The 26665-nt window shown below is 47.2% G+C and overlaps 1 protein-coding gene across 3 annotated transcripts in view; it reads right to left on the bottom strand.

The window, feature by feature from the left end:
• Nucleotides 1-26665, bottom strand: part of HSF2BP (heat shock transcription factor 2 binding protein) — a 94008-nt gene that overhangs the window by 15941 nt on the left and 51402 nt on the right. For all 3 annotated transcript variants that reach the window (XR_008468143.1, XR_008468145.1, XR_008468144.1), the window contains one exon: nucleotides 15215-15360. The gene's annotated coding sequence lies outside the window, so the exon portion shown is untranslated. The remainder of the gene's footprint in view (nucleotides 1-15214; nucleotides 15361-26665) is intronic.

Here is a 26665-nt window from a genome sequence, read left to right as displayed (position 1 = left end):
CACTGTGGGACAAATGCCTTGTGAGGAGCTGAACATCCCCCCCCGCAACCAGGGTATGTAAGCGAGAGGAGCTCCACCACTTCGACTATCCCTGGTGTGACTCCCAGCTGGTGTCGTCCCCAGTTCTGCCTCATCTTCTGTTCACCCACAGTGTCTCTGGCATGTCTGATAAAAACACGATGGGGAACGGCCTCTCATGTGGTGGGGCAGCACAGATGCCTCCAGTCAGTCAGCGGGAGATGCCAGGTTGCAGCCAGGGACTCCGTCCCATCCAAGGGACCGCCCTGGGGCAAGATGTCTCATAAGAGACATACAAATTGGCTTGTACCTCCTAAGCAGTTGCAACTGGTAGGTAAGCCATTAGTGGCACTGGGGACATGCCTTGGCAAGGTTTGAAGGCTGCAGTATGAGGCTGGGTTCCCAGCTACCACGAAACCTTGGACTGCAGCCTCCAGCAGTAGGACATGTGGCCTGCCTGGTAGAAACCCTGCACTGTGGCAATCACAGCAGGGTGCAGGGATGGGGGACCTCCTTCTCCGGGCACAGATGAGTGGCAATCGCTTGTGCAAAAGGCCACGTGGTGGCACATGGTCAGGGGAGAGAGGAGAAGCTGCCAGAGCAGCTGGGGACTACCTCGAGAAGGCTTCCTGAAAGGTGTTGGGCTGCAGTCCCATAGATTCCTGGTGGAGTGAGGGACACCACCTGGGACCGGCCAAGTGGTTTCCTTCAGTCTCATCTCATAAGGTGGGGATGAGATCTGCCTTTCCACAGTCCCAAACGTCAGACCTTGGGAAGACAAAAGGTTTCATATCTGTCTTAGAGGCCCAAGATATTCCGATTAACCCTTTTGATGGCGTAGAGAAGTGAGTTTGCTCACATCACTCCAGGATACATTTTCTTTTTTGTGTTTTAGTGTCTTCCCCCCAATAATAAAGAAGGACTACAGATCTTCTCTGTAAAATTCTTACAGGGCTAGTGAAAAATTCACAAATAAACCTAACGAAGACACATCATCTAGCTCAAGTCACAGTCTTGGGTGCTTTTTTCAACTTAAAGCGGTGAACCTCCCTTAATACACTGAATGCTCTCTCAGAAGTTATCTGTAAACCCTTAGCTCATCATATCAGTACTGCTATTAAATTTGAGTCTCCAGCCCCCTGTTAGCAATCATCCTGAAGAGCTGGCGCACAAGTGGAAAGTGTTTTAACCGTGTTCCTGCAGACTTGATGGCAAAGTTAGCGCAATCCCCATCAAGCCTAGACAAACTCTGCTATGAAAGGAAGGCAAATAAAGACCTGGAAGAGCTCCTTCATAGAGACTGAGAGGAGAGAAAACGTTTACCCGAAAACCTTAAAGCAAACTTGAGAATTAACACTGAACAGCTTTGTGTGTATTTCCAAGTGAGAGACTTTGTAAGAAAATGAATACACGAGATACGGTCACACTGCCAAAAGGCAAGGCAAAAATGTCCCTTGCATAGTGTTGCAAGGGGGATAGGATAAGAGTTCAGGGTCAGACCTTCCTCTGTCCTAATTTCTTCTCTGCCACTGAGCAGACGGACTGGAGATGTCCCAAAGTTTCTTGCCATTGCTGTCCCTACTCAGAATAGAGACTGCTAAGCATAGAAAGCTTAACACTCTCTTTCCTCAAAGGATCTTGTCATTCATTTATGCGTTTCCAACTCCAAATAGTCTCTGAAATTCTGCAAACAAGACTTGGTTGCTCATTGCCCGTTAATGACCCTAGTGTGCGCAGTTTCATCAGCTCTGTGTAGAGCTAATTTTTGCTGAACAATCACAGCTAAGCTGCTGGAAACCCACATGTCATCAATTTCAAGAACCGTAAAGGTGAGCTTCCTTCCAGGAGATCCACACCCCTCCTGTAATTGTCAAATTAATGGAGTTACGTTGGGGTAAAAGCAATGTAAATGAAGAGAACACTTGCTTGGCAATTTATGTGCTGTATCAGGAAAACGTTATCGCTTCTGACATATCAGGCGGATTCTCTGTTCCCTGACACCTTTGTAACACAACAGTGATTTTGATGAAATCCTTAGGTAATGGTTACACCAGAAGAGTTACACCACTGAAAAACCCTACAGCATTTTCCACCTGCGGTGCACGTTAAATGATGACTTCCATGAGGTTATCCCTGTGCAGAAGTGAAGCAGTAGAGCTCAGAGGCCTGCATTTTTGTCAAGGCAATGCTTAGCTTTACAGTTACTTCCAGTCACACACACAGAAACAGCATCTTGAGGTGCTGTTTTACTACATTACAGCTTACAAAGCAAACAGTGACAGTCACAATGGTGCCACAGGTAACCACTGCTCCTCATCATGTAAAAACTGGGAGCAACAGCCAGGAGAGCTTGGTGTCGGTGAGGCAGAAAGGGAAGGGGATGCTTATACCTGATGTGCTCACGGAAGGAATGGGGTTTGACCAACAGAAGCAGCAGCAGAACAGCTTCTCCATCTCCAGATATGCATCATGTCTACAGTTCACTGATTCACTCACAATGGTGGGTTTTAATAGTAGAAGAATAAAAGTACAAACTTGCTGAACAAGATAATCTGAGTTTGTATATAGCAACCTTTGCAATCCAGCTACCTTTTCCTTAAAGAAAAATCTTTCTTTAGATCTTCAGATCAAGGCCTTTAGATCAAGGTGCCCCAACGAGAGGTAGCGCTCCCTTTCACCAAAACTGAAGTGTTGCTGCGATAAGGATTAGCCTGGGGGCCGGTGGAAGAAAGTGCTCCATGCTCAGGGTAGGCCAGGGTGGCGTGCTCCATCACAGGGCTGCCCGAAGGGTTTGCAAACAAGGGACATCTGTACTGCTAAGTCACACATGTGGAGAGAGCCTCTGCTGCAAGCAATGGCCAGATGGCAGAACCATACAAGAAAAGCAGTGTCCCATATGCCTCTCATACAGGATGCGGGATTTGACAGTATAATATAGGAAATCTGTGCTGGAAGGGGTGGCTGAGAGGCTTAGCCCCGACTGATGGGTGAGGGGTGTCCATTGCTAAAATCGGCAGAGCTCTGCGGTTCCTGTGCAGGACGGGTCATGCAGCAGCTGCTCCACGTGTACACCCTGGGGGTCCCGTCCTCCACCCGGGCAGCACCTGGCGCCTGCTGAGGAAAGATGCTGCTGGGTATGCCTGACCTCTCCACTGGGCTGTCTTCAGGCCAGAGCTGCCAAGGAGATCAGATGCCCATTTTAAGTGGTCTGCCTTGGCTGGTCTTCTGCCCTGGCTGTTGAGGAGCAGTCTGGGCCCTGCTGAATGTGTCTGTGGGCACCTCCACGTGGGGAAGGGAGCACTCGCCCTGAAGGCTTTCCCCCACAAGAGTGGAAAACCACCAGAAGCTCTCGCCAGGAAAGTGAATTGTTGTAAGAGAAAAGAACAATGAGATAATGCATGGATGGGGGTGGGCGGCAGTGAGAGAGAAGAGCAGTCATTTGATAGTCCAATTTATTGAGCAGGGCTTATTTACAACAGTATCCACAGTGCAGTGATGGAGCTGCGGCTTTCGTGGGGGTGACGTGTCTGACTACAGGGGCTGTACATCTAACAGCCAGGGGGTTCCTGTGTCACAGGTCCTGGCTTTCCTTTCCTGACAGGTAGACTGGACACCCGGAGTGCTTTTTTTCCCCCCTTCCTCTTGTTTGCTAATAGGAAGAGGAATTCCACTGCATTAATCTGGGAGCAAAAGCCGAGAGAACAAAAAGCAAATATTGCAAGACTTAAAAAATCACAACAGCTGTCAGCACTGCATAGATTCGTCTGTACGTTACTTGTTCTAAAATAATTGGGAGAGCCTTAACCAGCCCACTGGCAGAGACAGGGACACACGGTGTCTTGTAAAACTCAGAGCAGAGAACAAAGTGAAAAGGTAGCACAGCCCAACTCCCCGTAGACACAGAATTGCAGCGTGAGTCCTGCAGGTCTTCTCTCTCTCTGTGAACGCCCTTGTTCCCTGCTGCATCCCCGAATCCCTGCAGATTTCAGCACAAACAGGTACTCCTTGAGCCTTTTACCAAACTGCAGGGGAAACAAAGTCCTTATGACAAGAGCATGAATTAAGAAAAAGGGCTTATTAACTCCAGGCAGTCGCCAAGTCAGTGTGTCTAGACTGCATCCAGTAAACGCTCCCTGTGCCACGTGGGCAGACCACCTTTGATTCCCACTGCCTCTGGCATTTCAGAGGCAAGCAGCGTTTTGCAGCGTAAACTTGTCCTTAGTTCACTCACAGTTCTCTGCGGTTCTCTTGGGACTTGTTTGATATAACATGATCTTCTCAATGTCACCACAGTAAGGACCTGTGAGCCACATCCTGTGTTCCTCATGCATTTGATACTTTCAGGGCTAAGAAATATCCACGCTAAGGCTAATGACTCAAAAAAAAAGTTAAAATGCCCTTTCAGAAAAATATCATGGTTGGAGGCTTCAAGTCTTCTCTCAGGTCTGGGGCTTCAAAACCAGTTCCCCGTATGGAGTCATGGTTTAAAGGAGAGCAACAGTTTGCATTTGGTTTCTAGACAGCCATTTATTAAAAATGCCAAGACAAGCAACTTTTCCAAGGAAACACATTAGCCCCATTTCTGCCTGCTGATGGACAGCTGTCTTAACCAGCCACCGATCAGACCTTTCTCCATGGAAGCACACCAAGCCTAACATCCTGCGGCATCTAGGTCTCCCCTCTTTCACTCCAGTTTGGGTTGGGAAGCATTGAAAGGGGCTTGACTGATATAAAACTGTAGGAAACAGGATATTCTTAGATACAATGGTTATGGTAATATGGTACCTTTGCAGGACAGAAATAAGACAACTTCTTTTGACAAGAACCAGCAGCAAGAGAACCATTGACACTGGTTAAACCAGCCGTGGCGGAGCGAGAGCCATCTGACGAAAATTAGTAAATACACTACAACAACCAAGAGAATTCCAACAATGTCATGGGTAAAGAGAACAGGTTTTTCTCTGTACAAACACACACGCATATCTATATATACACATGCACACATGCAAGTATATATATTCAGGTAGAAGCATTATTCAGAGGTCTAATTTTAAGCTGACGATGCCCAGTAGTGCAAGGCATAGCCAGCGACTTGGAAGCACTTGGAAGCGTTTCCTTTTGTGGGCATAGAGCTGCTCAATTGCATTGTAGAGGCAGCAATGGCTCTCTCTTAGGGAGACCGTGCTGCACAGCCCCAGCAGGCAGGCTGGTGCCTCCGCTTCCCCACGTGCCTTTCATTGCAGTTGAGAGCTAGGCTGCAAGTAGGATTTGCTGCCTTATCACCTCCTCCTGCCCCTTTCACCGGAGTTTACATCAGCCTGAATCTGGCCTGCCTCATTTAAACAAAGCCATCAAAGCAAATGTCACTGTGTTTTCCTAAGCGCAAATGGATTTAGAGAGCCTAGCGTAGCAAATGGCAATGTAAAACTCGCTTGCTTTACAAGTGCAATCTTGCTGATGTAAACCAAAAGACGTATGCCAAGGGAAAGTTTAATAGTCACCTGGAAAAAACATTGAGTTACATCTATTTTCTAACGGCATATTGTGTATGTAACAAAACACCCACAAATAATTTTGGGACCAGGGATGTTCCCCCTTCTAATTGTTTTCATCATGGGGGCCGCCAGGGCTCTTACGTGCGCTTTCGACTGCCGCTGTGAAATATGTGTTCCCTGTTTGTTCTTGTTCTGCCTCTGCAGGAAATCAGAGACTCTGGCTTCCTGTAGGCTGCAGATGCTTTATTCTTTGTATTCCCCAAATAGGAAGTCCTGGGGTCATTCTGCCAAATATATGGAAACTTAATTTCATTTCAACACAGGATTAATCACTAGGAAGTGTCAGGACATTGATGGTCTGATAACAAGACAGTTACAGCAGAAACCTTTTATGGGCACCAGGGCCAAAGCATTTGGCAACAGCCAAGAAGCTGTAAGTCTCTGCATCAAATGGGGAAGGAAGGCTACCTGATGGGAATTAATGCCGGCAATTGTAATAGCGGTGTTTTTTTAATGCCCTCTAAACCTTACCAAACTTTTAAGCCTTTTTATATTTTAAGAGGAAGGTAGATTGTTTTTGATGACTAACCCCTGTTTTTGATGACTAAGCTCTATGTTTTTTCTCTACAAATCATAACAGTCTGTGGTCAACATCCCCTCACTTACCACAGCCCAGCAATGGCACATCTCCGCTCGGCTGAAGGAAAGGCTTCTGATTTGCACCCTTGGAAGTCACAGATCAGTCCCCTGCTGCCACTGCGTGTCAGAGGGGGTGCAGGTTCCTCGGGCTAATGGATATAATGGGAACACTGGAAAAACCAGTTGCAAAATTTAAGTCCATAAGCAACTAAATGGAGCTTCACCAAGTGTGCTCAGACTTTCTGTTTAAAGCACTGTTTGAACACGGCCAAGGCCACACTGCTGGGAGGTTGGCAACTATTATTAGTCCCATTGTAAAGGCTGGGAAAAGTGAGGTGCAAAGACTCAGAGCTTGGCCTGTGCCCACAGAGTTGGGCTCTTCGGCAGCACTCAGGGATTGACAGCATCAATCTTTATGTAGTGTCCAGCTTTTGCTCAGGGCTCAAGACAGCTTGCAGAAGAGTTGCTTTCCCGAGCATCCAGTTTTAACTGATCAAATCCCGAGAGCATGACCTTCGGAGCAGCTCTGCCTGTGTTCCCTTCTGCGCGGGCTAAGTGTTACAGGCGCCGTCTCTTGTACTGCACCCTGCTCAGCTCATTAGACATTTTTACACTTTATCTGAGGTCTAGCTTTCGGGACAGGTACAACACTGTTTTATCATGACACTGGGCTGTGTTCATCTTAACTGCAATTGGGACAGAAATGCAGCTCTGTAAGGGGTTAGCATGTTTTATGGCAAGCAGTTGAGGACAAGACTGGGTGGTGCAAAACATTTCGTGAATATAATGTCATCCCCTGCCTTAGAGGAAAATATCTGTCTAAATCATAGGACTTTGTGAAGACAGTATGGTTCTAAAAACATATTCAGTTTAACATTTTCCACAAGGAGTAACCAGGGAGGGAGGAATCTCCTTTACAGAAAGCAAGAACCCCTTCACAGAGACCAGCAGACATGTGGTGCCCTGCCCAAACTGCTCTTGGGCAATATACAAATGGAGCTGTCACCTCTTCCCTTCTAAAAACACACTGCAGCAACTAAGTACTGCAATTTCTACCCTTTTGAGCTTGTGTGAAATCTGCTATGGAAAAGCAGTCAGATCAGCCCACTGTGCTTCACGTGCCTCCTCCATCTCCACCGTCTGAAACCAGAGATGAGAAAAAACGGGTGCGTAGAGGGATGCCCTCTGCACGCTGCATGGATTCACCCAGCTGCCATCACCCTTCCCACACCGCAAAGCTGAGATGCTCACCAAGGTCTTGAGCAGCCCCACCGGCCATTTCACCCAGCAAATCACACACTACAAAAATGTCCCTTGATAAGCAACACTAAAATATGAACACTGTGCCCTGGAATAAACTGTTGAATGCACAACCGGTGGAGGGGGGAAGCCTTGGGGCAGGAGTGCACTGCTATTCTGTCTGAATCCAGCTCAGGAAAGCTCCCCCCTCCTTGTAATTAATCCCCTTCTCATTCAGTGATGTAGTGTGGACATTCACCTAAATCCAATAGTAAGCCATGGGATTTGAGCATGAGTTTAATATTAAACTCATGGTTAAACGTTCTGCTGAATAGGAATGGAGCCAAAAATTGGCTTATGTGCTTTGCTGAATAGGAACATCTCGCTGCAGTTCAGCGTTGGTGGAGAATGGAGATTACTCTGTAAGGATGATTCACTTCACTCAAGCCCAGACAACCCCGAGCTCCGCAAGCCAGATCCCACCCTGCTTGTAAAGGAGACTTGAGAACACGAGAGGCTGCAATCAAGCAGTGATGCACATGATGACTGCCAGAAGGCACCCAGGACGTGAAAATAACAAATGCAAAAAGGTTCGCTGCAGAGCGTCACTCCCTCGGGGGTCTACATGAATCTGCAGAAACGCTGCATGAATAAAGTGGTGACCTTACCTAACTGACGTACGGCAATTGAGTCAAACCACTGGCACCTCAGTCAGCTTCGCTTAGGAGCACTTGTCTACACTACAAAGCCTTTACCAGCAGCTAAGCTGGCTGATTTATGTCAGCAGCGTCTCCTAAAGCAGACTAAGTTTATATTTGGAAGGGGGTGATTTGGAAGATTTATCTTAATGTTCTCCCTGAATAAAATAAGCTGTGTTCTTCTGCTGGTCTAAATTCTGCTTACTCGGCGGGTTTTCCTGACCTACCTAACCTGCTTTGGGAAATAATCTCTTTTCCCCAGAAAAAACTTCAGAACATTAGCTTGACTGAGGAGACCGATGCAGCAGCAAACACACATAAAGAGGGCAGCCTAGAAGAAATGAAATATAAAGATGACAAGAGGCACGAAATTTGGGATAAAAAACAGGCAAGGAAAGGCTTCCCAATGGTAAAGCATTTTTGTTACTGACAAAACCCAAAGGAAAAAAGCTAAACAGCTTATCACAGAAAGAGTCATGCTAAAAGCCTGTCACAGAGAGAGTTTACATTAGGGGACAAACAAAAGACATCAAGAAAGGCGTAAAATGCTGCCCTGAAGGACGTGTCCTTTCCAGACATGGCCGGGGTCTGGATGACAGAGCAATTGGGGATGAGAAGGAAGCAGAGACACCTAGATTAAAGGACCCTGCTGAAATTTGTTGAGGTATTTGTTTCAGTATTTAAAGTCTAAACTGGAATAGCCCCCCAAAAAGTGAATGACATTTCTTCAATTGAAGGGTTTTACCAGAAGCCCTGTGAAGATTTATGGTGTGCACCTGTGCGTCCCAGGGCACGAGATGGCTACAGCCCCCAGTGGCGGGTGTGAGTGGGCTCTAGCCGGCCTCCGTGCCAGCCAGCTTGAGCTGTGGCAAGCAGAGATCTCCTGAGCACGGGAGCTGGCACCAGTGAGGTGCCTTCGGGGCCAGACCAAGCCCCCGGGGGAGGCTGTTCTTGCAATGTCACCGACATCTTTGTACAGCTGTGCACAGCTGGGATCGGGGAAAGGGGCGAGGGGGTCCAGCAGGGGATATACCGAGAATAAGACAATCAGTGAGCAAGAATTGCATTTCGCAGAAAAAAAAGACAAAAAATAACACCACCAAGAAAAAAGAAGGATTTCGACACTTCATGCCAGAGCAGGAACTCAATTTTGGATGGCCCCAACACAGGGAGAGGAGGGAGGAGAAGGGAGCGGGGCAAAGGGCGAGGGGAAAACATGGAGAAAGCTGGAGAGGAGTGCCTCGGCAGCAGACAATTTGGGCTGGGGTAACGCCAGCATGCCTGATGTCAGACGTGAGGAGCGCTTAATCCTCAGCATAGCCATTCATTTCCTCACTGTTTAAAAAAATACATATATTTACAGGACCTCTCAAGGAAGGGAAGTGCTGTGAATCAGTGTCCAACTATTAGTTGCTGACCCAGATGAAGGCATTAGCAACTTGGAGGGCCCCTTTCACATCGGCTCCCCAGGCATCCTGTTAGCTGTGTACCATTAGAGCTAACCTCACCCGACCTTGCATCACTGTCATGTTGACATAGCACTAGTAATGTCTCTCATGGACCTGAGCTCACCTCCCACAGCAATTTACAAGGGCTTTCTCTTTGTGCCTTGAAACTCTTCCTTCAAGGTCCTCGGCTGGTTGAAGTGTGAAATCGTTCAGCCTCATGATAGGAAATTCTTCAAAAGGAGGTACTTTTTGCCTTTACGCCCCACTATCCTTGGAGCTTCTTGTGGCAACCAAGTTCCTACCTTAAGGTGCCTTTGATCATACCATTGCTCTGCACAGCACTCCCAAAATACATACTGACATTTTCCAAGGACTATGGATTGCTGAAGGAAACCTTGAAGCTGCCCATGTCCTGCTCTAGGTATCAAGGAGGCACTGCTTTCCCCCTGCGAGCTGCCATCAGGCTCCGCAGTGCTTCTCCCAGGCTGAAGGGTCACATCTGATTTCAGCCTCTGTCAATGAGGCCTTTCCTGTACACCACAGTCCTGGCCCCAGGCCAGAGAGGAGTGGTGTTTAGGCAGCGCGGCCGCTGCGGCTTCCCCAAGTTCCTCATCCCTGCAACGAGGGAAACCCTGGGAGGAGAAGGACCATTCAGAGCCCTTGCGAATTAGACAAGCCCTTAATTTTCTTGATGGCTTCTTCCAAAATGCCAGCCAAAGGCATCCCCGGGAGGTGAGGTCCAGCAGGTCAGTCCAGCCCGGGGAAGCATGGCCACAGGGTAAAGTGACATTTGAGTCTGCGGAAGTGATGGAGAAACTTCACAATTCAAGTGTTTTCTGGTGAGAATTAGGCACACAGAGGCGCATTAGTAAAGGCACCCAGCACGGTTTTCGAAAGATCTCAATCTCCCAGTGCATTTATTTCAATGGAAGTTGGGGACCAAGGGGCTTCCCAAAGCCCCATTGCTCCCCCTGCCACCCGCAGCTCATTGCAGCCCTGGCCTTTGAGAGCTGCTGGCATCACCCACCAGCAGGATTTCAGCCCTGAAGGCTGCGGCTCCGCCGTTGCTCGCATCAGCTCTAGCAGGTCACTTGGCAGGACAAAGCTGAGCCCGAGCAGTCACGCTCACACGGCTGCCTCTCTTTTCAATTAGCTGCAACACGTCTGTGCAGCTCTATTCCGTCACCCTGGCCTCGTGCCAGCTTCAGGAGGACGTGTAGCACCTGATCTAGCATGAAAGCTGCTGTAATAACGTTAGCCCATCCAAAAACACGCTGTCTGGTGAATAAGAAGCAGCAGGGGGATTCAAAATAGCAGCTCACTGTTTCGTGTTATGTGGTTGCAATGGATTTGGGTCAGCACTAAGTGCCCTGAAAGTTGATTTACTATCTCATTGAGCCACGGCCTCTGCTACTTGGGAAGTTTGGAATAACATTTCCAGAAGTACCTAAGTGCTCCTGATAAATTTTACTGCCAAAAATTAATTTCCTTCATTTCCTCTTTTCCCTCCCACTTTCTCCCCTTATCCCCATTACGAAGAACTGATGTCAGTGCCACGAACAGCTCTGAATTCATTTGCTTACAGCTTTAGGCAGGGAGATTATTTTTTTTTTCCTCAGAAGTTTTTATTGCATTTATTTTCTCCTCCTCTTTCCTTGCACCTATGCCTGACCTCTTCCTCCCTGCACTAGCATTTCAAGACTCCTCCTCAGCTGCTCTTGTAACGGAGGCATCGCTACTGAGTCATCCCTTCGCATCCAGCTCGCTGCTAATCCACTTCTTGCTGTTTCTTTCTCGAGGATCGTTCACTCTTCTTCTCCACATCCATCCCCAGCGGTCTGTGGTTTGGGCATTTCCACCCTCAGACACTCCTGTTACTTCCTCCCCGAATTTTCTCTCCTTTCTCTGGAGTCTGCATTATTGAAGATGGTGACCGCCCCTTTCCCCTACCTGCTGTTTATTTGAATGTCTTCCTCAGATGTTGTCCCAAGCTTCTGGCCTTCCTCCCTCGGCCCTGCTGTGAAAGTAGCTACCTTATCCTTGTCTTTACAGTCACTGCGGATGCAGTAGGGACGGGCTTGGCAACCTCTCGTTTTGATAATTTTCCATGCGAAACAGATTCCCCTGTTTTGTTTTTGCTTTTGTTTCTCTGCTCTGGCCACTGGAGTCCTGAGACCTCCTCCTCCTCCTTCTCCTCCTCCTTGTTCTCCTCCTCCTCCTTCAGATGCAGCCCCGAAGGAAGGAAGGAGGCCTGGCCGCTCTCGGAGGCTGGAGATGCAAAGTCAAAGCCTCTCCAAAAGCCTCCCTGTGTCTTGTGCCGTTGAGGCTGACTCAGGAGACAGCCGTAAGCAGAGCTCCTGCGTGAGGTGCGGGGATGGGGAAGGGAAGAGACCATTCCCTCCCTAGTGCTCCCAGACTCAGGTCTGGGGGCAGCTGCCTCCCTTCTCCCCAGCAAGACAGCTGAGGTAGGGTGAAAACTGGTGCCCCTCACACCACGGTGTAATCAAAAGAATCGTTATTTGCAACATTACACATGCTATTTAGCACACTGCAACAACTTTATGGGCAGGTTTCTTGTACTTAACCAAAACCCATGCTTTTTCCCACGTCTCCAAGAAAGGAGAGGAAATCACAGTCCTTTAGCCCTCCATGTCCTTCCCCCTCCCGTCCTCTTCCTGCAGCCCTCTGCTTGTGAACCTAGCCTTAGGGCTGGGGACCCTGAGGGTTTCTTACACAGGCCGCCTCTGCTCAGGCGTGTGGGAGCTCAGAAACACCAGGGATGAGCATCACAGGAGGAGGGAATCATACCGAGCGTCTTTCAGAGAGGAGCTGGGGCTCCTCTGAAGCATTTGAGTCCCCAAATCGGAAGCTGGTTGTTATTATACAGATGAAACACACTTCAGAGGAGTGGGCTGCACCAGAGACAGTGATCTACAGCTGCCAGCGACAATGCAAGAGGCCACATGCTTTTTTACACCAGGGTCAGGAGCTTTCATCCCATGTCTTCTGGGAAGGGCTGAGACCGCTGTCGAGATCAGACCCTTTCTCATCCAAGCAGCAGCTCCGCTCTCCAGCACAGTTAAAGCCTCCGGAGCGGGAGAAACTTGCTGTGCGTGAGCACATCAAAACAGGCTGTCACGCCACTAAGCATGCCCGTACCAGCCTCTTTGTGACTGTCATCATCGAAGTCCAATGTGCAAAAATGAGGTAGAAGACAGATAAGGAACATGACACGCGCCTCTTACAGCTCACCCCAAAACCGTTCTTTCAGAGGTATAGGAATGTATGGCTACAGTCCATGTAGCCGGGACATCAGCTGGGAAAACTCAATCACCTAAGCAAAAGGGGAAAGATATAGGAAGTTTTTCCAACAAAAAAAAAAAAAAAAAAAAAAGGAATAAATAGGTTAAAGTGGCAACAAATAATTCAACCCGTAACAGCAACAACCTTTCAGCAATTTACTGGCTATTGAGTAGCTTTTGGTGCCATTTCTATTAGCCATATAGGATGGAGATTATATGAACCTGTCCACGTAGCACTGTTCAACCAGGAAAAGATACTACAGCAAAACAGCCTTTTCTGTGGCTTAATTATATGGCCCTGATCCAAACTCCACTGAAGGCAATAAGAATCCTTGCTGCTGACTTTAACGACTTTGCACGACTGAATACTCCCAGCAGGGCTTTAATAGGGAAAAAGACTGAAGTTTAAGCTGCAAAATACAGGATATAATCTGAAGAGCAGGAAAGCTGCCGACATACTTTCATGGCATAGGCAACTGTCATTGATGAGAAAAGGGAGATTCTGACCTAATGGAAGATCTTTAGGGTTTGCATCTTCATTTTCTGCTTATGGACTTAAGGAACCATTTGGGATTTGCATTAATAAGCTGGTGCCTAACTGTAAAACGTACACTGTCAGAGGGTCAAAACGCATGTCTGTGCATCTGGGAGAGGTGTACAGAGTACATTGACACCCAGAGCTTGTTTTCTTACTGTGCAAAATCTTGATTATGTTGAAGTGAATGGAAACACTTCCACAGGCTTCAGCAGGACAGTGATTTAGCTCACTCTCTGGCCAGGGCTAGCACCGTGGAAGGAGCACTAATGCACGCCCTGGACTGACTGTCGCTTTGCAGAGTCCTTTTTATAGATGCTTCTTGTTATAAGCAAAAGTACTTACATTAACATTGCAAAAACAAATAGTCTAATGTTGTTACATTTTAAGGGCACATTAACTTGAAAGAGCAGCCAAGTTTGTTGACTAAATTGATTTACACAACTCTAAGGCCACTAAACAAGTATTTCTCAATGTCTCATCAGCAGCTCAAGGGAGCAGAAGCTAAAAATGCCACGGCTCAACAAACAGTTCTGTGTTCCTACTGTTGATAAGTACATCATGTTTCTTTGCAAATAAAAGCCTGTCAGGGGTTGCTTTAAGAAAAAAAAAAAACACCACCAAAACAACAAACCAACAAACCATAAATAAATAAATAACACGAATAATTGCTAAGTACATACTGTCCTCTTTCCCTCCTTCCATTTCCCTCACATAACTCCATTACAACAGCCCCAACAAATCATCTACAATATGCCCAGGATTCCCTCAAACAGGCTGCTGGCTGGCCAGGAGGCAACCCCTACTGTGGCTGTTTCAATGCAACAGCCCTTTGCTTGTCAGGGACAGAAATGTCCAGGTGTCAGCAAACTCCTTTTACACAAATTGATCATCCAAGGTGCCCAGGTTGCCTGAGAGATGCTGAATGTCCTCCACCAGCAAATATTTTGATGGGAAGTGTTTGGCATCACACAGACATGGTAAGCGCCTCACAGGGGCCAGCCCTAAGAGCACAAGCTTACCCATGGCTGCGGGGCCTTACGCATAATTCCAGTTTGCAGATGCACCCCCTGATCTGTCAAAGTGCAATGGGAATAGGTCCCTGTCAAAGGTTTTCATGGATTAAGAGCTCGGTCAGGATCTCTAGTCAGGTCACCAAAGGGAAGCGTCCAGGTGCCTTGCCAAGGAAGCAGTACAAAGTGGAGATGGCTCTTTAACAAAGCAGGCAAGGAAGTGGTAAGACAAGCAGCTGGAAACTGAATTCAGGAAAGAATTATGCTAGCAGATGTCTAATACTGAGAGTAATTAATCAGGACACTCATTACCAAGGGACACCGTGCAATCCCCATGACTTGATGCCTTTACACCTAGACTGGCAAAACTTTCATAACAGACACCGTTCAACCAAAAGCTGTTGTGCTTGATTTTAAGGACTGGAGGATAAAATTCAAAGTCCTCCATCATACAGAAGTCAAGCAAGGTGATCACTAAGGATTTTAAAACATGGAAGACTATGAATTTAAAAGATTTAAAAAGCTTTTGTCTCTGTCAAAATGTAGGAGAAGCAGAATGGGAGAGTGTGCTCTGCAGCTGGACGGCAGGCAGGGAAAATACCAAGAAGCACTACACTGCTCCGTCTGCTTTGGTAATTTCTGTGGCCATGGTTGCCAAACAACAGAGATCCTCACTGATGCGTTGTCTCCAGCAGGCCTAATGAAGCATGAACACGGCCAGCTTTCACAGCTACAGAAAGACATGAGAACCACTGTTTCATGTCATCCAGTCACATAAAACATAAATATGTCCTAGTGGAGGCATGCAAAGTACTTGCCTTACTTACTCTGCTAAGCCAGCTGAGAATGTTTTGCTCTTGCAGTAAAAATGGTCAATCCGCTGAACGTCACATTTGGGGAATACATCTTCCATCATACACAGTCTGTCTTTTCCCTTGGGTTTCCTTCTGTTCTCTGTAAGGTAGCAAGAAAGCTTCACTGTAAGTAGACAGACATCTTGCAGACTTGACTTTTACTCAGGTCCTATATTGTTACCATGCATATTCATTACACAGATCTATTCTGCTACAAGAAGATGGCTGGTCTTTTGCCTGTGATACGACCATTTGCCAGAAATGATTTTAAATGGAGCAGACAATGAGGCTGTTACTTACAAATGCTTTCTGATAATTATGTTCTGTCACCCTCAGACAAAATGATATAACATCTGTGCCCAAAGAGTTTCTACACAGATGCTGTCTAAGACCCGTTTTCCCTCTGAACATTTGGTGAGCGGTGCAATACAGAGCAAGAAAGCACCACTTTGAGTAACATTTGGCAGTACCTCCACAATGCAGGGAGAAGTCCATGAGCTGAACTCTCTTTACATAAACACCAATAGGGGATAAGTCAGTACTCTTGAAATCGGTATGTCACCTTATTTCAACATCAAACTAAAGCTTGATGTGAAAGTTCAGTCAGAGCTGAATCTGGCTCCACGGTTTATAGTGTTTATTTAACTTAGGAGCCAGCATGACAGTAAAATATCTCAGATATCTCTTTAATCTGGAGAGTTTATATCCAAAATTACACTTAACTGTTGGAGGATGGGAAGGAGGGAGAGTCACAGTTTGGACCAGGTTTTATTTGGTGCATTGGGAACGGCCTCTTGGATGCCTGTCTGGGGGAAGAAGATCCAGAGAGCGGGGACAAACTCTGGCCTTGGAGGCCAGAGGAGAGGCAGGAGAGGAGCAGGGAGGGAAAACCATGTCCATACAGAAGGGCAAAGGCACTTGGGATTTCCCCCCAGAATGTATGCTACAGGGCAGGAGGCTCAAATGAGAAAGGCTCGGGCCAAGCTTGGCAGACGAGACAGCTTGACCGACCGCCCTGCCCCGGGAGGAGACAGCGATGGCTCCACAGGCTTGCACTGCTCAGCCTCCTCTCCTGCTCCCTCCCTCCATGCCGAAGGACACCGCGCATCTCCTTGGCAAGGGATACAGCCCCAAAACCCGGGGGCCATGCTTCAAAAAGGTGAGAAGATGTCCCCTGCTGCAGGCTGTGAAACGGGGTCCTGCCATGGCAGCTGGCAGGACTGACCCCTGCTTCCAGAGAGGCTGCTGAGGGGCCGGCTGGGCACGGCGGGTGGGGGCACTGCACGCCCCCAGACGATCAGCGTCCGGCTATCGAGCCACACACAGCCCCTGATGTAAAGGCTGATGTTATTTTGGATTCGTTAATGACTGGGCTGAAGGCTGCTTCAGTAAAGAATTATATCCAAATCATCTTCAGTGCAAGGGGGCAACGAACAGAATCTCAACAATTCGCAAATTTTCCCCTCTGGGAGACATAGCAATGCATAGGCATTTGGATTTTTAAATATCAATTTGCACGTTATCTATAACATAAACACACATTTACACACACACGTAAATCTCAGGAGACTTTTTTTAAAGACATTTATGTGAGGCAGAAAGTTGTCCTGCATCCCTTCAGGCAAGGCCCTGAAATGCTTCCCATGGCCAGATGATATTCCCTGCCTTTCTCTGCAGATGTGTCAAGAAGGTGGTGGAGCTTTTGTGCTGGCTTGAGAGCTGGAGCCCCCCAGGAACTGCTGAGGGACCGGTGCTGCCCACCTCACACAGGCTCAGCAGGGGATGGACCTGCCACGGGTGAAACTGGGTGAGGTGAGGGCACGTTGACCCCAAGGCAAGAGTGCTGCTGTGTTTTTGTCCAAAAGAAGTGAGGCTGTTACCCAGAGGGTGCTGCAGCTGAAGTATTTGGGTGCAACATCAGGGTTGGCACATCTCAAAACTGCCCCAGGTCCCAACACAGCTCTGCTGTGGGCGGCACAGGCACAACGGTACACATGGACTAAAACCACATCCACCCACAAGTTGAATGGTTAGGTTTGTTGGGATGGCAATGAGACTTAAGGCCCAAGGCTTTGCTTTATCCATCTGGTCTTTGTTTGGCAATGCCAGGAACTCCTCCAGGACACTGTGACAAATACCTTGTCTAATGGCTTCCCTTGCAAAGCCAGGATTTTCTGCGTCCTGAAAACAGTCATCGCCAGGCGGTCTAGGAGGCAGGCCCAAGTGATTCAAACAGCGAGCAAATGCCAGAAAGGGATGATTTCACTGCATTATTGAGCGCACATTTGACAGATAAGCCTAGCAACAGGGACCCTGTCTGCAGGCGGACGCCCAGCAATCAGCTACGCTATAGCTCCCTGTCATTCGCCTGCACTGCTGCAAATGCGTGAATAAATAAATGATCTCCTATAGCATTTGTGCAATAAGCAGAATATTAGCATGTAGCTCTCAAGACGACCTTTATCAAAGGAAGCAGCATTTATACTGGAGAAACTTATCTAAAAATAAATGATTATCACTCATGTATACATAGAAATACCAAGGGCAAGATATGACTTTCTATAATGTGAAATGACTCATTTTCCCCCTGAAGTTTTAAGTGAGTGTTGAAGATATGTACTTCTAAGAGTGAATCACTCCAAATGGCCACTGGGTGACTGGCTGAGTTTGAACTAATCTTGGGGAGGAGACCTGACGTAAGAGCCGTGGGACTTGGAATGCATCGGCTATTTGCAGGGCAAGGATGGCAGACTTTAGCACTCAGTTGTCACTAGTAAATCTCAAATTGCTTTGACAGGTGGCAGATTGTGAGACATGAATGGCTACAGCTTCCAGGGGAACACTTCTTTTCATGGAAAGTGGGATAAGGCCAAGGGAACAGCCCATATTTCTTCTTTATAGATAAGTGCCCGTGTACACACACACATACACACACATATACAGCTGTAAAAAATAAAGCATCTCTTTTATGGATCAGTAAACTAACTTGAACCCTTGTTTATACTTGCTAGCCCAACTCCAAAGTAAGAGCTCAAGCTTTCTGGAAGCGTAGCTCGATTGCCAGCCTCCAGGACAAGCCCAAAAAAGTTCTGGTGAGTTATCTACAAACTTCGTAAGCATGAGAGAATTCAACAGCTCTGTAGATATTCACGGGAGAGTGTGGAGCCTCCGCTCACTGGGTTCAAACCACTCCTGGGACAATCAGTGACCAACCACAGTACGATGCCTAAAGTGTTGAGGTTTTTTTTCAGTTACCCCAGTGAGGTTTGTCCTCTGTGTCATTCCCAGGTGTCCACGTTCAGCACGGGCACCGATTGCCACCCCAGGAGATGGCACAAGCCTTGGGGAGGGGTAGCATCCCCTGTCTTCCTGGACACAGCCAGTCTGGCCAGCATATTAATTGTGACAGCACCAGGGGAAAAGCTTTCTTCTCTCTTCCCAGTGACATAGATGGAAATTGAGGGTGGCAGGACTAAGCAGGCACCGCTGCAGTGTGCTAATTGGGCACACAACAAATTCCTGACTCACTTAGGAGTGCCTCCCCCAGGGCCAGGGCATTATATATACATAAATATCAGCTTCGTATTGGAGACATGTCCCAAGGAGGGAAGTGAAAGAGAAGCGAGCCTTGACTTTACAGATTAGCTCACAGCTTTTTGCTGTCTCCCTTTAAATAGTGATTAGAGCAGCCTAACTGCTGAGGAAAAGATCCCCAGAAAGCTCTGTCTTCCAGAGGAACCTAGCAGCCTCCATAAGCAGTGTAAGTATAATAAATGCCAGCCATGCAACATGTCACACAGTTACAATGGGCTGAAGCAGCAAAGCACCAATGCCTCAGAAATGGTCGCACACGCAAACTCATATTCTACGATCTGTTACATATAGTTCCTCGCTTACAGCCCAGTGCCTGATCTGTGCGTGCGTTTCTTGCGCTCAGTGAACTCAGTTGGTGAACGAGGGTCCCACACAGACTTTACCCTTTGCTGAGGGATTGGCTGATGCAACTGTGTCTTTCATTTTCTACTCCTGTGGGAAGCAGCCCTGTGTTTTGTAGGGTTGTTTGTGGAAACTAGTTACACTGGGGTACAAGTTTTGCTGCGGGCTATAAGAAAAAATTAAAATCGAGTCAAACTGATTCAAGGCAAATTTGTTGTGAAGGAACGTTTCCTCAGAGGACAGAGCTGTCAAGCAGAAGGTCTTTCAGAAAACAGGAGAAACCTCTTTTGATTAACACAGTCTGCCAGAAACGATGAAATCCTGGAAGGATTTTGAAAATGAGAGGGAAATGTGGATATTTCCAGTACTGCCACAGAAATTTTGTTTGACCTTGGGACAGTGGTTTAACTCCCCATTGAACCATAACTTCTCCCGTCCTCCAAAGGCAGACAGATAACAGGAACGCCTGCAGTTCCTCCCACTCTATAAGGGCATCAGCAAGTGTAACACACTGAACAGGTAGGGATTTTAAGCAAATTAATTATTTGCCATAAACATTCTTTTCCACTTTGCTAATTATTCACATACCTACTTGGACGGCTACAAACTCGTTCATGATTACTAAACGAGAAAGGGATGCAGCTGTACTTCATCCTGGATGCAGACTCTTCGCACAACAAGGATGGAGTCAGCCCTTATCCCTCGGCAAGAGCTGTGCAGCTGCACAGCCAAAGACAGCTGCTGCTAGGGGAGGGAAAAAAGGTCGGCATCTCTTAGCCAGCCTCACACAGGAATAAAACAGGAGTGCAAACCGCTCATTTTTTTGCTGCCATGGAGTTATTCAGTTGCACTTCCCAGTCCCATGGTACCTGATGGCCGAAGCCATAAAGAAATGCCAAATTAACCCTACGAGCCCTTCCAAATATCGACAGATTTGCATTTTACCTTCTTGAGAACAGTTTCAAAAAAACCACACAAACTCCTCAAGTAAACGGAGTCCTCAATAGCTAGTGACTCATGTGGTTTCTAATGAAATTAGGGTTTCCGCATCCTTTTGGGAAGAATTTAAACTGCTCCGCTCCTACAGTGATGCAGCTTATCTAGAGGGAAAGACACCGTATAAAACACAGATGAGCTGGTTTCAAATCCCACTGCACCCCGGCTCTCCTCTGTGATTTCAGACAAACTGGGTAAGCGTTAACTACAGTTTCCATTTTCCACCAGAGGACATTCAAAGGACTGTTATACCAATGGCTGAGAAGAGCTCATAAACTACAGAGATGAGATCTATAACCATTTGCACAGCTGAAGCAGGAGACTTCAAAATAACGCGCAAATTTAACAAAGCACCAAGTTTCCTCTCTTATAACAGGCAATAGTTGATACCTGAAGAACAGATTCTTGCGTGAAGAATTTTGCTAAGCATATTCCATTTTCAGTGGCTGAGATTCTCCTTCGGAGAATAATTAAGTATGCAATATATGGTCCAAAACAGCCAGGAAAGAGACTGAAACTACAGAAAATTGAAAGGAAATTATTTCAAACTGGAGTGCTCTGACTCTGGAAACTAAGTTATAAATGTTTTTGAGAACCTGCATTTATTACTTGCAATAAATAACTTTTCTTCCAAACACGCCTTTGTGTGAGAGACAGATTAGCAGTGCAAGTGGAGCATATTTCTGCTGTGCAGAAGTTACTTATTTTAGAATAATGGACGTCACAAATTGGCCCTGCATAGCAACACTCATTGGAAAAAGATCACAGTTCCACTTAACACAAAAGTGCAATCTTGAAGCCCATTGAAACTGAAGTCTCTTCACAGGGCAAACACTGAAGTAGCTCCTCATTTGCGTAAAGCCGGACAATTGCTCCACTTCCATACACAGAAAATTGCTTAGATATCTGCTATGCATGGGGAAAGGCGCATTAATCACATTACAGCAAGTGAACATCCCAAGGTTAAATCTCGATGCTGTGGAGTACTTCAGTGTTTTATAAAGTCATCTAAACGGGGTTTATATTTGCAAATCTTTATGGTGCGGTGAAGATTTGGAGCTTACCTTTAAACCCGAGGCACTTCTTTTTCCCTGTAAGAAAAGCCCAGTTCTGAAAAACAGATTTAGATACATAAGGTCTGATTCTCCACTACGTTAAACCTGTTTTATAGCTGTGTCGCTGTAGTGAAAATCAATGGAGTGGCACTGGTGAAAAAAAACAACGTAATGAAGAGAAGAACTAGCCCAGGCTCTTTAAAAGGCTGTTCTGCAGCCACTCTCAGGCTTTCTTCGAGTCCATTTTGCTAGCTGCTATGTGGCAGGAGGATGTAGGAAAAAAAGGCCATGAGATGGCAAACCTTTCCACCCTTGTTTGCTTGGTTTATGGCATTCCTGTCTTTCTGCCTTTGCATCATAATTCTGCTTTCCTTCAAGAAAAGAAAACAATGAGACCTAGATTTATCCTCACTAAGAGAGCTGCCCTCCCTTACAGTTTTTTTTCTGTGAGAAGCAATTACACCTGAATTTGTTCCAGTGCTTCTTACTGCCTGGGAGGACGACTGGGAGCACGGGCTGTAAGCCAGCGTGGCTCTAAATGGGATCAAGGGAATGGTGCTGATTTACACCCACAGAGGGTCTGTCTCGTGGGGTTTGCTATCAGGCATGTTATTTCACTTCTGGAGTCTCCGCTGGCAGACACGAAGTTTCCCCTCAGAAGCTGGCCAAAACCGCCCAAGATTTTGCAGACCGCTTCAAAGTCACCTTGAAATCTCTTGCAAGCAAAAAGGGGGCAGCTCCTCTGCTTGTCACCAGTCACACGCATGCCTCCCAGCCCACACCAGCTCTCACCCGCACTCCTCCAGGATGCCCCATGCGGGACCGGATCCAGCCTCACCAGCCGGTCCCAGACAGAGCTTGCTGATAAGGCACGTGTGCTGGGGTTTCTCCTCATTTATCATACCAAAAGCTGCTCTTATGTGGCTGGGGCCCAGACACAGGAAGTCTGAGTTGGTGTTTAAATTTGCTACGGACTCCCTGCATGGCGTTAGGGAAAACAGTTGAGCCCTCTGTGTCTCAGTTGCCAGTCTCTGATGCCGACGGCACAGCTTGTCCTCTCATCCACCCTCTGTCCGGTGCATCAGCTTTTGGGGACAGAGGGGCTTTCTTGTGGCCCCTCTTGTAGGACCTGCCCCATCCCACTTCACTGCATGGAACTGTCTTCAGAGCTTAAAAAGCAAAGGTGGGTTGCACACCTGTGCCCGCATTCGCTTTCTCAGAGCAGACACTTTTTCCAGAGTTTGGGTATAATGAGGCCAAGTGGCAGGAGAGCAGGCAGGGTGCTGGGACTCTGCTCTGTGTCGACAAGCCATGCTGCTGGCTGCGGAGGAGGCTGGCACAAGACAGCTGGCAGCAAGAAATTATCCGAGTCAGGGCAGCATCCAAGCAAAAGAAGGTGTGTATAAGCACAAACTTGCTTAAAAGGGGGGGGGCCCTGCTGGGGCCATGGCTCTGGAGAACTGAGAAGGGAAAGCAGATAGGACAATTGAGCAAAATCCTGGGGAGGAGTCAAGAGCCATGTAGGCACAGAGCAGCGCAAAACACCAGCTTGAATTTTTCACACCTCTAATTTAGCCAGGAAATGTTATTCCTCTTAAGCACTTTGTGTCACATGGCTGGGGTGTTCTTTCGCCCAGGACAAAGCGCTCTAAATGCAGATTTGCCACCCCCTGGACGCACGGCCCCGCAGCTGGGGCTGTGGCCATGCTGGAGGCAGCCCTGGGGAAGGGGGAGCAGGGATCCCTGTGCAGCAGGGTGGCTCTCTGGTCACATCTCCAACAGGCACTGCTGCAGCTGCAACCTGTGTGTGTGACTGGCAGAGCTAAATCACCCTTCATTAGATTAACAGCCGATTCAAAGGCCACGCAGCTGTCATATCATCCGTCCCATTCCTGGGGTCAGACTGTTTTAATTTTAGCTGCCCCACATACCTTTGGGGCTACTTACAAGGTTAGAAAGGGGAGGGGGGGGCTTTCCAAGTGCAAGCTGCGGGTAGCCAGACCCACCCAGAGCTTCTTCATTCTGGAGATGACGCAGCTAACTGGGCATCAGCAACTGGAAGACACAGACAGCTCCACAAGGTGGCTGTGAGTCATCGGCCTGGGGCTTCTGATTTGTTTTTCCTTTGTTTGGAGGTGAAAGTGAAGTGCCATGACTCCCAGTAAAATGACAAAGCACAAAGATGAACTGCAGGGATTCAGCCAGTGACAAAGTAATGAATGAGGTAGGGAGGAAACTCTGCCCGGAGGACTCTTCTGTTAGTCCACAGCTGGATGCAATATTCCTCCTGATAACATGCACACATTCTCCACTAACAACAGGGTGGGCTTTACATTTTCTGCCATGTCCAACAAAGCATGAGATTCAGCACTAGTTTGTGGGGACGTGAGGCCAGGTAAAGGAATGAGGTGAAAAAGTGACATACCAGGAATAAAACAAGGTAAAAAGTTAGCTTTGTCAGTGGTGTAGCGAGAAGCAAACACAGGTAAACACAGCTTACCCATTTCTAATTCAGACACTTCCTTCCTTCATGTATGAGGAAGCAGCCAGACAAGTGAGTTCACCCACCTCCTTCCCCACCAGCTCCCACCAAGCTACACTGTATTATATTTAGTTGAATAGCCAGCTCCAGCACTGACCTTTAAAGCACTATACAATCCTTTGTAACCCTCCTGTAAATAAAAGAGCCTTTTATCCTAAGGAGAGGCAGCTGGAGACACCTAGGCTATGTCCATAACAGTTTATCAGACCTGCCTACATCTGTCCTCTGGCACTAAGGCCAGCCGGCATGAGATACTCCACTTCCAGACCTGAATTTTCTTATCTGCCAAAACAAGGCAGTTTCACCTCAAATGTCTACCGGGAATGGTCTCCAGGCCCTGCTGGCTTCCAAGCCATGCCTGGGAAACATCTGAAGGACCACAGACATGTGTGCTTCGGACATCGTAACAATTTAACAGTATAGATGTCTCAGTCTCAGTGTCTGGGAATGTGCCCTGGCACCATTTAATTAAGCAGCAGAGAAGTAGCTTGAGGTGCTGAAGTACTGCAACTCCAGCTAAATCCAGGGAACAGTTTCTGGCAGCCACCCTTCAGTGGTTTGCGCTGAGCACCAGCATCCGAGGCAACAAGAACAAAGCAGCTTTCTAAAGCCTCTTTGTTGTGATTGACTCACTGGAGTAACAGAAGATGTGTCAACATCACTGCCCCAGAGCATGTCTTGGATGTCTCTTATCTCCTACTGGAGAATGATGTGGGAGTGAAACATCCTTTCCCTCGTCCCCACTGCACCCTAGTTCCCACACAGAGGAAACCTGAGAGCACAAGCTGAGCTACACCCATGCCACAGCTTGTGGAAAATGTAGACATAGCGGCAGTGATCCAGAAGAAGAACTGGGAAACACCTTTTTAAGAGGTCTACCTCTCCTCACATCCACCTAAGAGCTCTACGTCTCCTCTGCCTTTTGCCCCAACTTTCTGGACAGTCCGCTTCTGTGGCTACGTCATGGAATCAACCCTGAGCTTAATTGCACAAATGACAGCATGCAACTCGCTAATTAACGACAGACATGTCAGTCTGCTTGCATGGAGCTGCACACATGCCGTGCATTTTTAACATCGCTTAGTAAACTGTGGTGATGAAACGTGATAAAGAATGCCAAATGTTTAGCACTGATAGGATGCCCAGACAGGTTTGAGTGCCTTTGGCAGACAAGGGAGAGGGTGAGCTCCTTTTCTTTGCCATCACAATAACCCAGCAGTCTCACTAGAATCGTATCTGCAAGATCTCGGAACTAAGCAGGATGTCCTGTTCATAAATCAAATCCCAGCAGACCTCTCCCTCAACAGGCTTTTCCCTTCCTGGACTGGACTTTCTGGAAACTTAACATTTAAGATTCTAATCCTGCAAACATTTGTACAAATGTTTTCCTACCTAGAGGCCCCATTATTGAAGTTAAATCTATGCACGAATGTTGACAGGATGGACCCATGCTTAGGAAGAGATTTTGTAATGTTTCTTTTCAGCAAGTTACCTATTTCTAAACAAGTATCTGTATTTTTCCACATGACCTCATAACTCTGGGGCAAAAAGAGAACCGTATACGCCCACCGAGTGACATTATAATCAGTTGCCATGGCAGCCTTGCCCTACACCAGATTTGGGATGTGCCCTACGGAGTACCTCAGATATTGCTCAAGTCTGTTGCACTTCCCTCCCTATTATTTAGGCAATAATAGCTGATGGGGAGGGTATTTCCTGAGAGTCATCTGGAGAAAATGAGGTCTCTGCCTTAGGCCCATAATTCAGCAAGGAATGTACCGCCAGGAAGTAAGTCCCACCCTGTCCCCCTGCGCTGGGCCCATCACTGTTACAGCAAGCCAGCAAGTGGCTGCTTGGTTTGGGGTTTTCAGGTGTAAAAAATACGTCAGACCTACATTTGTGTTTTCTTCAGTGAGCTATTTCTCAGGTTTCCAGAGCGCCTGGTGATTTTGGAGACACAGAAGGCCGCTCCACTTCCAGGGGGAAATTTTGCCCCAAAAGGTCAATGAATCGGGGGATGTCGGGCCGCAAAAGGGGAGACATGCAACAGACAATATATGTCATATACAATAGACAAGATACAGAATCAATATATGATTGCTGTCACGTGTCACGTATTGATCGCCACGGCCTTTGCAGGACACATAGGAAGGCGTCACAAGCAGCAGGGGGCTGCACTCTGCATTTGAAAAATCTCTCTGCTTTATACAGGGACAAATTTACTGATCCAACTACACACTCGGAGCCACTGCTCCGAGCCATAAGCTGCCATCCATAAGCTGGGTTTATGGCTATATAGAATTCCCGCAAAGCTGCACAGCAATCACAGCACACAGAGGAATATGCCGCAATTATTTTATACCAGCGTTTCTTTCACTGATGTGTTCTTTGCTTTTCATAGAATCTTTTCTTGCTTAAAATATTTACAATACCAGGACTTAATCTTCTCAGCAGTTACATATATATACACACATACATATGCATATACATATATAGGTATATATTTTCTTTTTTCCTAACAGAGAAATTAAAAAAAAAAAACACTACAGGGATTTTACAAAGCTTAGATTCAAGCCTGGAAAAACACCAGCAGTGGATATGCTGGAGAGGGTTTTGTTAGCTTTATTAAGGTGAACTGTGAGAAAGAGAAAATATTTTTTCAGATCTGTACCTGTACGACTACAAAGACTGTAGCGCAGCTCCGGCAGCCTGCAGAACTTGTTGCCACAGGACAGCAACATGTTCACAGGCTAGGTAGGATTGATGTGCAGTATTGGGAGCCATGGGATGTTCTCTAAAATTACTTGTGGCTACTGCAAATTAGCACACTTCTCCCAACTCCATGAGAGAGCTGTTGCCATCAGCTGAGGTTTTAGCTGAAAAGGTTCCTGCGGG

The sequence above is a fragment of the Rissa tridactyla genome, chromosome 1, assembly GCF_028500815.1.
Source record: "Rissa tridactyla isolate bRisTri1 chromosome 1, bRisTri1.patW.cur.20221130, whole genome shotgun sequence".
NCBI lineage: Eukaryota > Metazoa > Chordata > Aves > Charadriiformes > Laridae > Rissa > Rissa tridactyla.
Note: the sequence above shows the minus strand (reverse complement) of the source record. Positions and strands in the feature narration are given on the sequence as shown.